Here is a 17,000-nt window from a genome sequence, read left to right as displayed (position 1 = left end):
AAAATGAATTAAAAACACCTACATATTTCAAAACACTTTAATCTAAAACAATGTTAAATGAAAAGTGCAAGTTAAAAAAAGTCATTTTCAGTATACCTTTATGTAAAATATTAAAACTCACATGAACAAATATGTAGAAAAAGTATAAAAACCTGGACAGGAAAAAAAGAACATGAACAATAAGGAAAGTTATTACCTTTGGGAAGAGGTAGTATCTCCTCAGCTGAGACTGGGGAGGCATTTCAACTGCAACTAAAATGTTTTCCTTCTCCCCTCCTTCTTGTCACTTTTTAATCTGAAGACATTTGGCCAAATGTTAACAATTTTAAAAATCGGGTGTAGGTAAATGTGTGCTGTTATATTTTTATCTGTATCTTATTGTATACTTCAAACAGTAATTAACTTTTTAAAAAAATTTTAAGAGGAAAAAAGAAAGCATGAGCGTCTCCTTCAGTAGCTGCTTTGGTATATTTCCTCTCTCTTGCTTTAACATTGAGGCGGCAAACAGCGGTGGTGGAGAAGCCTGCTGCAGGCTGTCAGGATCCACTTGCTGATAGGGCAGAGACTTCAGGGGTGCCAGGTGACCCGTCCTACAGGCGTCAATCACATCAGTCTCATGTTGCATCATTAATGTGCGTTCAGTAACTCCACTTTGGAACACGGGAGAGATTTGACTTCCAGAGTAACGCACAAACCCTGGAGTGACGGAATCTCTTTACTTATATAATTGGTGTTTTATGTGGGATAACTATTAGAGTTATATTTAACCTGTGTTCAAATGTTCTGGCCCTATAAAGGATCAGGTTATGAGTAATTCGCGAGTAAGTCAAGGGGAAACTGGAAGCAGCTGGGGAATCAGTGCTTCGGGAGGCATTTGATGGATGAGAAAACAGAGAGTATAGAAGTAGTGAGACTTGTCAGAGCCTGCAGCTTTGTCATTGCTGGAACCAGAGCCCTCCCTTGACTCCCTGCCCAGTGCCCGGTGACCCCAGGCTGCCAAGGTGTTCTTTTTATGAACAGGTAAAATGTCCTCAGGGGAGAAAACTAAAAAAGTTGAAGCTTTTTTGCCCATCTTTTCTTCTATGGCGTTGTTTCATCTCTATATTTAAAATTTATAGAAATTAAGCTATTATACACTTAGATAACTAGTTTATTTGAGGAGACTTAACTTGAAGAAGGAAATATAAGAAAATGGCTATATATATATGTGCGTATATACATATGTATATATAAATATATATATTATATTTTTAATCACTGCTTTCAACCATGTCTTGTCAATTCATCCGTTCCATCCCTTAGCATTATTTTTATTAAGTTTATTGGGGTAACATTGGTTAATACAATTACATAATTTTCAGGCGTACATTATAAGTTCACATCTGTATATTCTATTGTGTGTTTACCACCCAAAGTCCAGTTTCCTTCAGCTACCACATATTTGATCCCTTTTACCCACTTCACCTTCTCCCTATCCCCCCTATATTTGACCTCTTTTAACCGTCTACCTCCCGCTCCTTCCCCACCCTCTACTCTCTGGTAACCACTACTCTGTAGTCCATGTCCATGAGTCTGTTGGTTTGTCCTGTTCATTTGGTGCTTTTAGGTTTATATCCCACATATAAGTGATATCATGTGATTTTCAACCTTTTCTGCCTGGCTTATTTTGTTCAGCATGATTATCTCAAGGTCCATCCATGTTGTTGCAAATGGCAATATTTCATCTCTTCTTATGGCTGAGTAATATTCCATTGTATGTATGTACCACAGCGTCTTTAGCCAATCACCTATTGTTGCTTCCATGTCCTGGCCACTGTGAATAATGCTGCTATGAACATCAGTGTACAAATATCTTTATGGATATGAGTTTTCAAGTCTTTGGGGTAAATACCTAGTAGAGGGATTGCTGGATCATGTGGTAGATCAATTCTTAGTTTTTTGAGGAAACTCCATACTGTTTTCCATAGAGGCTGTAGCAATTTGCAGTCCCACCAGCAATGTATGAAGGTTCCTTTTTCTCCACATCCTCTCCAACAATTGTTATTACTTGTCCTTTTGATTATAGCTATTCTAACAGGTGTGAGATGGTATCTCATTGTGGTTTTGATTTGCATTTCCCTAATAGCTAGCAATGTTGAGCACCTTTTCAAATATTTGTTGGCCATTTGTATGTCCTCTAGGGAGAAGTGTTTGTTCGGGTCCTCTGCCCATTTTTTGATTGGATCATTTGCTTTTTTGTTGTTTTTGAGTTGTATGAGTTCTTTGTATTTTGGATACTAGGCCCTTATTGGAGGTGTTGCTTGAAAATATATTTTCTCATTCAGATGGCTGTCTCTCTACCTTGTGACGATTTCTTTTGTTGAGCAGAAGCTCTTTAGTTTGATGTAGTCTCATTCATTTATTTTAGCTTTTATTCCCCTTCCTTTAGAGGTCAAATTGCTTAGCAACATTTTAGGCAGATATCTCTTAGGTCACTTTTAGTTAATAAAATTTGTCCAAACTAATTCATAAGGGATTTAAAACTCTCTTCTTCTCCAAGGTAGGCTTGGCGTGTGTGTGCATGTATGCGTGTATCTGGTAAGGGGTATGGGACCTGGCTCTGACACTGCCAGCCCCTTGATTCTCAGGAATTTGTTAGAGGCTTCGAGAGGGACATAAGAGGATTAAGAAATCTGCTTCTGGTGGCTAGTGATCCTCTGTTAGTGATTGGGGGAGGGTCACCAGTATCACACTAGTTTGTTGTGATTCTCTCTGAAAATGGAGGTGTCTCTTAATTTCAGAGCTACCAGCGCCCATATGATGCCTGGGCCAATTACAAACAGGTGCCCCCAAGGAACCTTCTTGGGTGGTGGAATGTCTTATACCTTCTGCTCTCCCCTAAGTCTTCCACAGGAATATTCCAAGCTCTCCAGTCAAGCCCTTCAAGGCCAAGGGTATGTCAGAGAGCAGCCTGTTAGAGAACACGGGCTACACGAGCGTGGATTTTCTAGGCTCCGTTGCCATCAAGCATACACCTTCCCTGATTCAATGTAGCTGCCAGAAAGAGGTTGAGTCACTCACAAACTCGATTAAGGTCTTGCTTTTATCCTGAGAGGAATCTGTTCTATTTTATTAAACTAAGACTGGCTGTTGAATCCCAATGAATAATTTATCAATAACTACATCAGTGTCCTTTCAATGGGGAGCTAGAGAAAGAAGAAAAAGGAACAATGGGCCTCACCCATCCAAGTGAGAGAGGAAGCATTCAAAGCATTCCTTCAAATGACTACTTTGGTCGTAAGGAGGACTGAAAAGAGTGGAGAGGGAAGAAGACATGCCTTGTTCTAATTAAAAAAAAAAAAAAACTAAAACAAAAAAACTTTTTTTTTAAAGAAAGAAGGCCACCAGAAAGTTCTCTCTGGAGACAGAACAGTCCCGTCATCTGACTGTGTCCACTTCCTACAGTCTTTACCTGTCCCTCTGACTCGCTTTCTTGAAAGCTTTGGATAGTGATTCTAAGTCTGGACTGTGTTTCAGGTTCCTCCATGACAAGGGAGCTGTGAACATTCTTCCCTGAAAGGAGAGTTGTCCTTAAAGAATGTCATTCATACCAAATGGCAGGTGTGTTTAGCAATTTGGACCTTGTCAGAAACCTTCTATTTCAGATGAAACTTGATATATTTTAATCCCTTTAAATTTTGAGACCTTAAGCAGTTAAGGCTCCATTTTTTATGAGCTCTTATTTTAAAATTCTGTTTTCAGTATCAAAAGTTTTAAACCTTAGGAAGAGTTGCCATATATATATTTCTAGATAGAAATCAATTTGAACTATATAGATATTGAAATAATCTATGGAATACTTTGGTTAAACACAACAATCCTTGTGTTAATGTTTTTCAATATTTTTTATGTTGCTGAGATGTCCAATAATCAATACATATTCTGTTCTCTGAAGATGTTTCTAGTTTGCATTGGTCAGAAGTTACAGTACTGATATACCGTCGATATAAATTGCACTTATACTTTGTAAAGGTAGAGTGCTAATTTCTGTCAAATACTGAAAATAACATTCTGAGGGTAATGAAGAATATCCATGAAGAGATTTTGTTTATAGGGTCAACAGATGTTTCTTTTTACCAATTAAATCATATATATATTTTTTTCTCTTAGTTAAAATGTTCATAGCATTCATTTCTCTTTCAAATGTGCAGTCATTATGTATACATTTTATGTATACATGTTAATTAAAATTACTCTCCCATTAAAATATTATAAAAACAAAAATATAATGATTCCCAGCTTCTATTCAAGTTGTTAGAGCAATCTGGTTTGCAATTCAGAAAGGAAAGGATGAATCAGTCATCTTCTCAAACAAGAAGCACATGGGTCTGAAATATTTATAACAAGGGCAGGTCAAGGATAAGTGCACTTGAGGGTGATTGTATGCAATTAGCAGGATGCACAGCCTAATGATATATAGAAAAAGTGACAGTTGCAAATAACATAAGCCTCTCTAGCTAAATATACATCTTCCAAATGTCTCTGAAACATTTCAGAATGTCTGTCATTAGTAGTTATCACAGCAATGGTTTTAAAGAAATGCCATATCCCTTCATAAAAATGAGTGGATGGCTCATTCTACACATCTGAATGTGACTCAAAGCTCTAGTTTTCCATTAGAGAAAATTATAGGGGTTGGAAAATGGGAACAGGGAGAGAGATTGAGAGAGTGTGTTAAGAATTCTAGGAACCCAATCAGAAATCCACCACTGGGCCCCCCAAGCTGCTAATGATGTGATACTAGCAGGTAATGAATTATGGTATATTAGCTGTTTACTCTTTTGGATGATTTAGCAGAGGCACCTTCTCTAGAGATACTGAGAGCTGACCAGGAGTGCTGAATCTCTTTCCTTCATAAAGAATTTTAAAGCACAGAAACTCTCTGATTTTCTCTCCTGCACATCCCTGCTCCTCTCACAAGAGATGCAGTAAAGACCTAAATGTCCTCTGAGCTGGAGTTGTTGCTGCTGTGGCTACTAGAGACCCCTCAAGGAAGCTTCTTACTTCCTCAGGACCGTTCATATACCTATAGCTCTTTAATTCTACTCAAGGTGTCTATATTAATACTCTGCATCTTTTTACTGTTTTGAATAATTTATGTTGGGCTTTTAGCTTTTATATGCCCTGTCTCAGATTCTTTTGGTCATATCAAGTAAAAATGCTCACATTTTCCCATTCTCAGTGAATTGATCTGGCTACTTAACTGTAAAGTATATTCAGTTTTCCATCCAGAAACACTAGCGAAATACTATTTCTGCAGTCTACTGAGCTGCCTTCTTCCTGTGTTAGATGTATGTCAATTTAATAAGCTGGAACTACATTTCCCAGACTTCTCCCCCTTGCACAGTTGACTTGGGTCAGAGGAGAAATTTCGTTTGAGATCCAGAAGGCAGAAATTAAGCAGTCATATTCTTTCTGTGCTTAAAGATTGATATTGGCATGGGGTACTGTTGCCACTAATACATGTCACTGCAGATCTGGTGGCCCCGCTGGTTGATGTGGGGCAGCAGCCTGGCCCATGGCTCCTCCAGATCCCACCAGGTCTCCTATGTCAGCTTTGCTGACTCTCCGTGGGAGAGTGTCACCAGCTTATCCTGCAGGTCACCTGCATCATAAACTTGGAGGCTTGTAGGTAGTCGAAAGTCCAATTTGAGGTCTAGCCATCCTTGCAGTTTCTGCCTCATCCTCACATGTGTCTATGCTTCCCCCACTTCATACCCATCTTTCCTTCCCGACTGCCTGCCTGCAAACGTCAAGTTCTAATACCAGAGGCAGAAGCAAAGCCTCACAGAGACTGTTTAATCAGCTCCCACAATTAAATAAAGTCAAATCCCTAAAATAAATCCCTTATGATGTCACCCCTAATGATTGTATTTCTCTGGTAAAACCTTGATAGATATACTAATTTTAACTGGTTGGGTGCATTTTAATAAATAAAGGAAAAAGGATTTAAGCTATAACTGTTAAGGTCAAAGTTACCTGTCCCTTAGCCTCACCTGGATGGGAAATCCCCAATCACACTTAAAACATTTCTATTTGAGCCAAATACCTGGAGTTTGAACCAATAGTGTCATCACCTCCCGTTCTAGTGCTCAAAGCAGTTTAAGGTTTTTCAGTAACTTTGCTTAGGTTCTCTGACATGAAAAACTCTCAGATGGGCTAATGAGTATTGAGTGGCCAGGGTATAACTTCACCTTTGGGAGTATCCTGCTGCCAGTCTTCCATTGCAGCTGGGCTGTTCCAGGCACACCAAGGTCCTCTGACCTGCCTAGTCAGCCTCTCTACATTACAGGATGTGTTCGGAAGAGGCATTCTTAGGAGAAATAGTAATCTCTTTTTGGGCAGCCAAGCAGTGAGAATTTATTTGACTCTTCTACATGGGTGGGTCTGTTGATTTTAAAGGATATGTTTTAAATTATAAAAGCTGCCCAGAAGCCACAAAACTACATTTTGGTTACATGCATGTTTATGCATAGGGAGTTGACGAGATCTGGAAAATACTTTAAGAAATCTCAGTATTGTTTCCATGGCTGAACTTTCCTAAATATAATGCCTTTTTTTTTTTCTTTTTAACATGAGAGTTTCTTTTGGATCAGACTTAGGTATATGGGTCATGCCTTGTACAAGATCTTAAATAACCCCAACCTAGATGAATAAGAGCAGTTTCTAAACACAGCTGCTCGATGATGGAATTGCTAACATCTTTTTTATGAGGAAGAAGAAAGGATATTTTCAGATATGTTTCCTTTCCTCTGCAGTTTGCTTTTCATTCAATCCAAAAATGAAGACATTTTTTGTTAACTCAAAATATCCATTCTTAAAGTAAGATTGGGGTGATCTTTCTGCCTTAATCATCTTTACACTTTAGCTAAATTATGCTGGATTCACTTTGCATAAGTTCAAGCAAGTCGACTAATATCAGTCCAGCTAGGCCTACGAGTGTTCAATCATATGATTCTAGCAGGAAAAGGTCACAAAAATAGAAGCCAACATTACCGAAATAAAGGAGACTACAGCTTTTTATGTTATCTGCCATACTCAAGTTTCTTAGTGTGGACCATTAGAGCTTTGAGTGCCCCCAGGCCACATCAGTCTGAGGATGCACAGGGGTTCATGCATGTAGGGGTTTTTGGGTGTTCATACATATTACCTATCTTTTATCTATCTGAGTTCAATAATAATTAGTAGCTAGACACAGGTGTCAGATAAATGAAGATCAAAATTTTTGGCTTTCTTACTAAGGAAGGCTAAGGTAGAGGACATAGCTTAGTTGTACAACAATAGGCTTATTCCACAGTGTCCCCAGTCAGGCACAGCTGGACAACTTCAGTCCTCACTCACAGGGTTTGGGACACTCCACTAAGCTTCCTGCATGATGAGGAACAGATGAGTCAGGAGAGTCCAAAAGAGTGCAGAGAGAAAACGAATGAGCTGAGCATGCCCAGTTCCTTCCTCCAAAATATCTGCCAGAGAAGTCACAGTCTCTTGCACGGGGAGAGAGATTGAGGGATAGGGAGAGAGACCATGATGTTGTTCTTGAGAAGTTTCTCTCAGTGGACACTGCTGCCCTTCCTGGGCTCTGTTATTGTCTCCTACAAGGTTCCACCATGGTTTCTGGAGCCCTCAGGGAACCTGAAGTGGCCCAATATTTAGCAAGGCAAGAGAAAATGTTTCTATCCTTTTATATTTTTACAGTGGCATCTTGCTAACAAAATCCCAGTTACACTCAGGCTGGCAATATAACAAGCTAACTATTTTCTTCCCCAGCCCCCTTGCATGAAGGGACAGCCACGTGACACAATTTGAAACAATGGCACATAAACAGAAGTCTCAAATTTATCTGCTTTCTGGATTTTAAATATATATATATATATATATATATATGTGTGTGTGTATACACACACACACACACACACACACATATATCTATATATCTATATATCTATATATCTATATCTATATCTATATCTATATCTATATCTATATCTATATCTATATCTATATAATGTATATGTATAGCTGGTCGTGACCTCCCCTCCCACTTCTCTCTCTTCCTGCCTTGGACTGGAAATGATGGAGCTATTATCATCTTATAATCATAAGGAGTCAAGGATGAAGGTGAAAATTGGCATATTGAGGATGGTGTAGCAGATATATAGAAAGAGACTAGGTGCCTGGTGGTATTTATTGTTGATCAGCAAAGCTAACCAACCACCAGCCTACTTCTGGGTTTGTTATATGGGAAAGCAAAAACAAAATAGAAAGCCTTTTGTATAAGACACTTTAAAATAGGGTTTCTGTTACTTGCAGATAGTTGGGATCTGAACTGATAGCAACCCTGTTTCCCCAAGAACTTCATGAAGCAATAAAGATGAAGGAGGCTCCGCACTCTGTCTCACCTCCCACCCCCCAGCCAGTCAAAGCATCCAGACCAAGACTGGTGACCACAGGGATGAAACATATTGTGGTCATTTCACCCCTACCCCATCATCATTTAATAACACTGTGGAGCAGAGCCAGTTTCTTCACTCTTATCACTTATGTGCTATTTAAATTCCACTCTCACTGCCTATATCAAGCCAAGGATTCACCACCTCGTTGACAAAAATCACAGAGTCCATTTTCCTGGTTTTCTTGTTTAACCTAAGGGTCAGCTAACTTGCTATGTCATTTACCATTTAGAAAAAATAAGATAAGTAAGAACTGTGTTTCTATTAAAGAGTCCATTTATAACAAGCTATTTTGTCACCAACTTCTCCAGCTCTTAGGCAATCAGTTATCTTCTGAGCAAATTCAATAACTCATTATCATCTTCAAAATCAGATTTGTACTGAGTAGAGACAGAGGCTGAGTTGAAGAGACTCCCGATACCAGATCAATAAAGAAATCACATTTTCACCCCCTCAGTAGTGCATCTTCACATCCCAGGGAGCCCCACCTTCCATAATTTAGTAGTATTCTATGCTAATGAAAGAAGTCAGAGGATGCTGAGAGGGAAAAAAACCACCACCACATCATATACCCTAACTGGATGTTCCCTGAGACATACAAAATTGAAAAAGATTACAAACCAAAAAAGATGTCTGGATTCTTATTTTAATCAGAAATATTAAATAATTTTTCTTCTACCAAACATATTAACAGATCCAGGGAACCTTGCAACAAATAAGTACTTATAAGTACTTAATGGGTTATTAGTGGTTTTTCACTTCCTTCTCTAAGAATATAACATTCTTTAAAATTAATCTATATATTTGTTGCAATGTTTTCTGTCACTTTGTGGTTTCTACACACTTGTATAGCTCTGTGTGCCAATGAGTCTTATTTTTGTCTGGCTGTATCAATTAGAATGTGTAACAATGAGAATGCATTGAACTGCAAGAAAAAACCTAATAGTGGTTCAAACCCCAAGGATATTTATTGTTTAGTTATCAAGAAATTTTGAGGCAGTCTATCCTTGAGTTTGTTCAGAGACTCAGTGATGCTGCCTAGCAGTAAGGGTCTTCCACCCTGTCCTCCCCAGAGAGTTGGTAGTGTTGCAAGATGACTGCCACAGCTTCCAGAATCAGTCCTCATAATCAAAAAGTCTGAGCAAAGAGACAAAGACAAAAAGGATTTTGTTCATGGGTCTCACTTCTTTATCAGCAAGGAAATTTTTTTGTAGTAGCACTGCAACAAGCTTCCCCTTGGATATTATTGGCCAAGAATGGGTCACATGGAAAGCACTGGCTGCGGAGGAGGTTAGGACATCCAATATGGCATCTTTGACCTTTTGTATAGGAGACGAGAGAAGAGGAAGTGTGTTGGGAACAGCCGTTGAGTAGGCCGTGGTCTTCTGCCATGGAGTATAAACTTTTAGGAATCAATAACTGCATATTTTTATTTGCTCTGTGTCCTTTTATAATAAAACAAAAAATATATAAAAATAATAATACTAAATATATTCAAATAGTACTTTGAAAAAAGAAAAAAATAGCCCATAATTCTGTCCCCGTTACAAAGACTTCTTTTTTCATATTGTCTTCTCGCTTTCCATAGTCCATATTCATATTTTTACCTGTTTACAATCTAATTTTGTTTTCGTTTAATATTACATCATAATTTTTCTACATATTGTTCATAATTATAATTTTTGATGAATAAATACATTTTATTAAGATTTATATATCACAATTTACTTAACCATTTCCCCATTTCTGAACACATAGATGATTTTCCATATTTGGGCTAAAACATCTTTTCTAATGTAAGATTTTTTCTGCTAGATTATTTTAAGTGCAAAAAAGCTATGAATAATTTTATAACAAAATACTGTCATATTCTCATGCAGCCAGAATGACTTATAGTTTAAAATTCCACTAGTAATATATATATATTTGAAACTCTAATCACAACCTCACTAGCACAGTGCTAATCATTCTTTAAATGCTTCTTTTTTCCTTTCACTGATTTGCCAAATCTAAAATATTATATTTTGTTCCCATTATTTTCCTTTTTTCCTGCCTGGGAGACCAGGAAACTAAACCAACCAGGGGGAATCTTATACCACCATAGTTGGGGCAAGGCTGTTTCTTACTCAGAGCTAGGTTAAATTAAAACGCTAATATCATTTAAAAGGTGTCTCTGAAGAGTATGTGAGAGATTGTTATTTTCTACTTTGTTTTTTTTTTCTAACTATACATTGAAAATTTATTATTTTATTTTTAATGAGTTGATCTTCGATAGTACTGGCACAGATGTGTAAGTAAAGAAAAGGGTCCAAACAGATCATCAGAACACAAAGAGCCTAAGACAGGAATACAGAGATGGAAATAGAGCCAAGGCTTAGGGAGTCCACAGAGATCAGAGCACAGAGCTCCACACCAGTCTAGCAGACAGGATGCTGGAATCAAAGGCTTGCAGGCAGCTGGTTCTCATGAGCTCCTGCAGCAAGGCAGGAGACAAACCAGACTTTTTCAAGGCAAAAGGAAGAACAGATTGTTTCTTTGATTACTGCCAAGGTGTTTTCTTACTGTTATTTTTTCTTTTTGAGTGAATTGTATATTTACATCCTAAACTGTGCCTTTGTAATTAAAATGTTGATTTTTTCATTCATTCCACAAATACCTATTGAGCACCTCCTATGTGCCAAGCATTGCTGTAAGCACTAAGGTGCAGAATTAAACACAACAAACTCCCTAACCAGAGAGGAAGGGTAACTGTTATGAGGAAATGAAAAGAAGGATAAGGACAGGGAGAACGTGTGAGAGAAGAGGGAACCTCTCTCTTATATAGCAGGTCGGGGAATGCTTCTCTGATGGAGACATAGAACAGAGCCTGGATGAAGTGAGAAAATGAGACATGGGCCTATCTGGAGAATGGTTTTCCAGACTGAGTGAAGAGAATGTGAACAGGTGCTAGGACCCAAGCATACTGGATGTTTTGAGAAAAAAGCATGTCCAGCGTGGCTGGAGTAAGGAAGAGCGTGGTAAGAGATGTGACTGGAGAGAAACTTGGAAGCTGGATCCCATCGGCTCTCATAGGTCAAGGTAAAAACTTGGGATTGTGTTCCCAGTATGAGGAAAAGTAGTTGGGTTTGCAATGACTTACATTTTAAAGGAATCACAAGTTGCTGTTTGGAGAATAGATTGGCTTGAGATGTTGGAAGCAAGAGTGAAAGCTGGAGGTTATTGCAATAGTCCAGGTGAGAGGTGCTAGGGGTTCGGACTAAGATAAAGGTGATGGAGTTGGTGAACAGCTATCAGATTCTGGATAATTTTCAGGCTAGAGCTGACAGAATTTGCTGATGGATTAATGTGACATGTAAGGGAAAGAAAGGAGGAATCCAGGATGACTTCTAGGTTCTTGGCTAGGTGAATCCATAGTGCCTTTTACAGTATTTTGGAACACTGGGGGAAGGGCAGGCCCTTGGAGAAGAAAATTGAAAGCTCAGATCTCTTAAGTCTGAGATTAGGTGTCCAAGTGAAGATGCTCAGTTGGCAGTTGACTATATTAGTTTGGAGTTCAGAGCAGAGAGCTGGATTGAAGATTTAATTTTAGAACCACCAGCATATAGGTAGTATTTAAAGCCACAAGCCTGGATGAAATCACCAAGGGAGTGATTGCAAGTGGAGAAGAGGCTCTTTCACAAGGGAAAACTGGGCACATGAGGATGATCCAACAAAGGTCATAAAAAGGAGTGGCCAGAGACAGGAGAAGAGAACCAGGTGGACTCAGGGTCCTGGAAGCCAGAGGAAGAAATTCTTTCAAGAGTTGTTTCAATTAATTATGTCAAATGCTACCAAAAATGTCTAGTAAAATGAAGACTAAGAAATTAATCTGCAGTTATGCTCTGGCTCTTGGTAGACTCCCAGATGCCTAAGATGCATAAAAGGCCATTGAAAGCAATACCAGCAACCATCTCTCTCTGGACTATTCCAAAGTGACACTGACAGGATTTAGATTTCTGTAAGGACTAGTTGGCTGGTAGCTGGAGGTTCCACAGGTTGTCTGAGATGTTTACTCAGGTATTCCTGAGGTTCTTTTGAGGATTAAATGAATAATAAATGCAAAATATAAGGCACAGGGTCTGACGCAGTGTCATTACTCCATAATGTCAGCCATAGTGATTATTGTAAACCCAGTGAGTCTCATTTAATGTTTAGCTCTTATCTCAGGCTGTTGCTTAGCAGTGTTCCAAAGATAAGCACTAAGATCTCTGGAAATGACTGAAAGTAATCATAACGCCTTAGAGCTGAAAGAACTTTAGAGATTAATCCATTCTCTTCAATTTGACAGATAAGAAAACAGAGATCCAGCAAGATTAGGTGACTTTCCCCTACCAGATTAGTGGCAGGACTCAGACCAGAACACAGGTCTCCCAATGCTGAATCCTTTGGAATTAGTTGCAGTAAAGCTCATGGCTAGAGAACTGAACATTCCATGTCAGGGGATCTATTTCAGATAACTGAGGCTTGTTCCTTTTTAATCACTAAAATTTAATAATAATCATTATCATCATCATTACCACTCTTGATTAAAATCTTCTACTGCTTTTGATTAAAACACTTCTCCGCACAATGAAGTTATTTTAGTCTAGAAGATCTGACATCCTTAAAGTCAGCTTTTCGTGTTACCTTATTTACCAGTTGCTTTAAGTTTTGAGTACTCCCTTTGACTTGTAAAGCAAGTGACAACTTCATGATTGCTACAATACTGTCAAATTGATCACTTGGTATTTTCTGAAAAGTTAGAAATCTAAGGAGCTAAGAAGAGCAGCAAGCACATGATTCTGCATGTAAAAGCAGCCATGACTAAAAGAGCGCATTTATCGCACATCATATGTACATATTGGAATTGTAAACATATCACAATGGAGATTTCGCTGCACAAAGCGTCTTGAAACTCATGGGAAAAGCAATCTTGAATGAGTGCTATCTTTCCTTCAGCACTTCAGAGTGCATAGGGAGCTCCTATATATTTATTTACTGAAATAATTTTTATCTCCGCAGCATTTTTCTATAGAGAAATTCTGAACATCATTTCATTAGACACCCAAATACTCCTGAGAGATGAGGAAATAGATATTATAATTCCTATTCTATAAATGAGAAAACTAACATTCTAAAATGTCAAAATACCCAGAGGACATAAATGAACAGAAATAAGGTCCCTTTCTCCCTTCTCTTTCTCACCAGGCAATCTTTTAGACTTGTCCAGGAGTCTGAATTTAGCCCTCAGTATTTTCGGCTGTTCCAGGAATAGAGCCTGCCAGAAAATAAAGCCCACTAATTCCCAATGCTCACAAAGCCATCCTCAACTTTTCCCATCACTAATGACCACAGGCTTAGCCTCTGCCTGCCTCTAAGGTCATGTGGTCTCTGCTGTTAGAACAATCGTGAATCTATCACATTTCACTAGTAAATGTAAACTGCCAGTCACTTACATTTTATCCAATCTTGTTAGAACTGAGCTGTGCATCTTTGGGAAGTAGAGTAGCAAATAACAGAGTAGCAAAGGATTCCTTCTTGCCCTATGTAGATTTTGGTGTCTGTGAGTGATGAAAGATACTGTTGGATGTTGGGCATGTGGGATGTTCTGGAGGAATAGCTGACATCTGGATAAGTACAGGATGATTGGGTTGATTAAAATTAAAGGAAGTAACACATGCTTACCAAAGGGACTTGGTCAAAGAAAATATTCAATAAATGTTAGTGGTTGTTGTTATTAGTATTTTTAGATTAGCTGGTAGAATTTGAGATGACCTAATAATCGTAATCATGGTTACCATTTATTAAATTACACTTAAATCTCATGATAAGGTTATAAGGTGATTATCATTTTCCCCTTTCCACTGATGAGAAAATAACAGATTTAGGATTTTACAAAGATTTCTCTGATTTTAGAAAGCTTGTTCATTCATTCATTCATTCATTCATTCACAAATACTTATTAAGGTACTGTGTACTAGGCACTGAGGTAGGCAAAGAAGTGAACGAGATAGACCTGGCCCTTGCTCTCATAGGACTTTGAGTCTGGGGAGGAGTACAGACAGGCAAAATCCAAATGTCATGATGTCCCAAATTCCACCTTTGTTCTTGCCCTGCTACCTTGAATGCAAACCTCTGCCCTTCTCTTTATCCTCCTAAAATAAATCTACTCTAGGAAGAAAAGGATATTTTGCTAAAGAATGCATAGGGAAAGTAGTTTATATTTCACAACACACAGAATTGCTCTCCAAGTGTCCACAAACATTTTTGTCCTCCCCATCACATCAGTCCTGAAGCTACTTACCCCACTCTACTCTACTCCCAGTCTCCCAGTCCAGGGACAAACCCCAAGGTCTGCCCTCCAGACAACTCTATGGTTCTCCCTTCCTTATGCACGCTACATAAGTCTTACATCTCAGGTGTCAAACAAAGGTCCTTCCATTAACAAGATATCCCCTCCCTGGAAGATTGCCAGGGGATTATGAATACATTGTTTTTTGTTCTTGTGGTCCCATATATAAATAGGCAGATCTTCTGGGCTATGATCCCCTGTGTTAAGAAGAGCACATAAGAGGGACCTGAAACCTGGAACCTAGGGCAGCAGAGCAGGTGTCCTGGAAAAAGTGACATCTAAAGTGCAGTGGATGGTATGGTTGCTTTCTTGATAGCCATTGCGTAGCCTACCCTAATTTGGAGGTTGGAGTAGGGGAACTCATACCTTCTACATGAAGCCCTCATACTTTGCAGGAAACAATTCCACTCCCCAAAATCAAGTATAAACTAAACAGCACAACTTCATCCCCCTGCCACAGTTATTGATTCAAGGGTGAGCAAGGACCTAAGCTGGGCTGATAAAACTGAAAAAAAAGTGGTTTTCAGGTGGGGGTGGGGGAAAAGGTCTGGAAAAGAAACACTCGTCTTTTCTTTAGTGGACATGAATAAGGAAATGCATAGGCCTAATCCCTACTTTTGGACCACCAGACTCACCAGGAAGGCTATGTTGTCCCACAGAGTGAAGAGCTAAAAAGAAATTGAAAAAATAAAAGAAAAAGAAAAAAAGAAATTGAACCCTTCATTACTTGGTAGAGCTGCTGAAATACAACCTCAATGATATGAGCCTCTCTTGTCTAAGGCAGTTTGGCTTGAGTTTTCTGTTACTTACAATCAAACCTAACCTAACATACAGGAGATCTGACCAATAAAGTAGCCAATAGCCTAGAGAAGGCAGTAGGCAAGTCCCAGATCTACAATTCACAAATTCATTTAAATGAAGCAGTTTGTTTTTCAGACAAATATAAAATACAGGATGACTCCTACATACTCTTAATTACCAGCTAGATAACATCATGATTCAAAAGAAGATCTGATTTATAATCATAACACACATACACCACACACACAATCACACTCACAAATTTCCAAAGTTAAAATAATTAGGAACTACGTAATGTGACTTTAAAAAAAAAAAGACTTTGTAACTTTGTTAGAACATTTGTTAGAACATTCAAGTGGAGAAATAGAGACAGTTCCAAGGTGAAAAGACTTAATAACATTAAAATGTGCCAACATAATTGAATTTGTGTTTAATTGACTTTATAGATTTAATATATTCTCACCTGAAGCCCAATAATTATTTCCAATCCACAAAATTATTCCAAAATGTATATATAAAAATAATAATACCATCAACAGGGAGTACAGAAAAGAAAATCAATGAAAGTTTCTACCAATATCACCCATTAAAACCTACTACATAAATCAATATGTAAAAAATTACTGAGATATTTTATATTCTCTTTTTCATACTAACCCTTCAAAATCAGGTGTGTATTTACAGAATTTAGACCAGCTCCATTTCAGATCCTCAATAGCAATGTGCGGCTGGTGGCTATCTAATTAGACAGTACAGCTGCGTGCAAATAAGCCTGTCCTTATTTTTATGACTAAGTATGTTCCTTTCTAAGAGAAAGTGCGCTCCAGGGTTAGGCAACTGAAAAGGGAATCCCCGTTCCCTGAAAGTATGCTTGCCAAATAAAATTTAAGACATCTAGTTACATTTGAATTTCAGATAAACAAAGAATGAATTTTTTAGTATAAGTATGTCCCCTTCTTCCCCAAAACCTATTACATAATAGAATAAGGATGAAAATAATAAGCTAACTAGATCACAAGTTAATGGAACCAAATCAAGAGACTTCCAAAGGCCTGAAAACTTGCAGAAGCATTTGTGTGGAACAAATTGACACATAACTACGTAAATTACACACACACATTTTAAAATATATGTACCTATTACAAAATAGTTTTTTCAAATATAAGGAGAGAAGGAAGGTATGTAGCAAACACTTCTAGGTGCATGCTTCAATGATTGTTCTCAACTCCCTTGTCCCTTGTTGTCTTCTACAGCAGAATTAAATACTTTCCCAGCCACTATTACAGCTGGATGTGACCATATGATGCAGTTTTGGCTAATAGACATAAGTGAAAATCTGC

This window comes from Pteropus medius, unplaced genomic scaffold, assembly GCF_902729225.1.
Source record: "Pteropus medius unplaced genomic scaffold, Ma_sr-lr_union100, whole genome shotgun sequence".
NCBI lineage: Eukaryota > Metazoa > Chordata > Mammalia > Chiroptera > Pteropodidae > Pteropus > Pteropus medius.
This window is presented reverse-complemented; position numbering follows the sequence as displayed.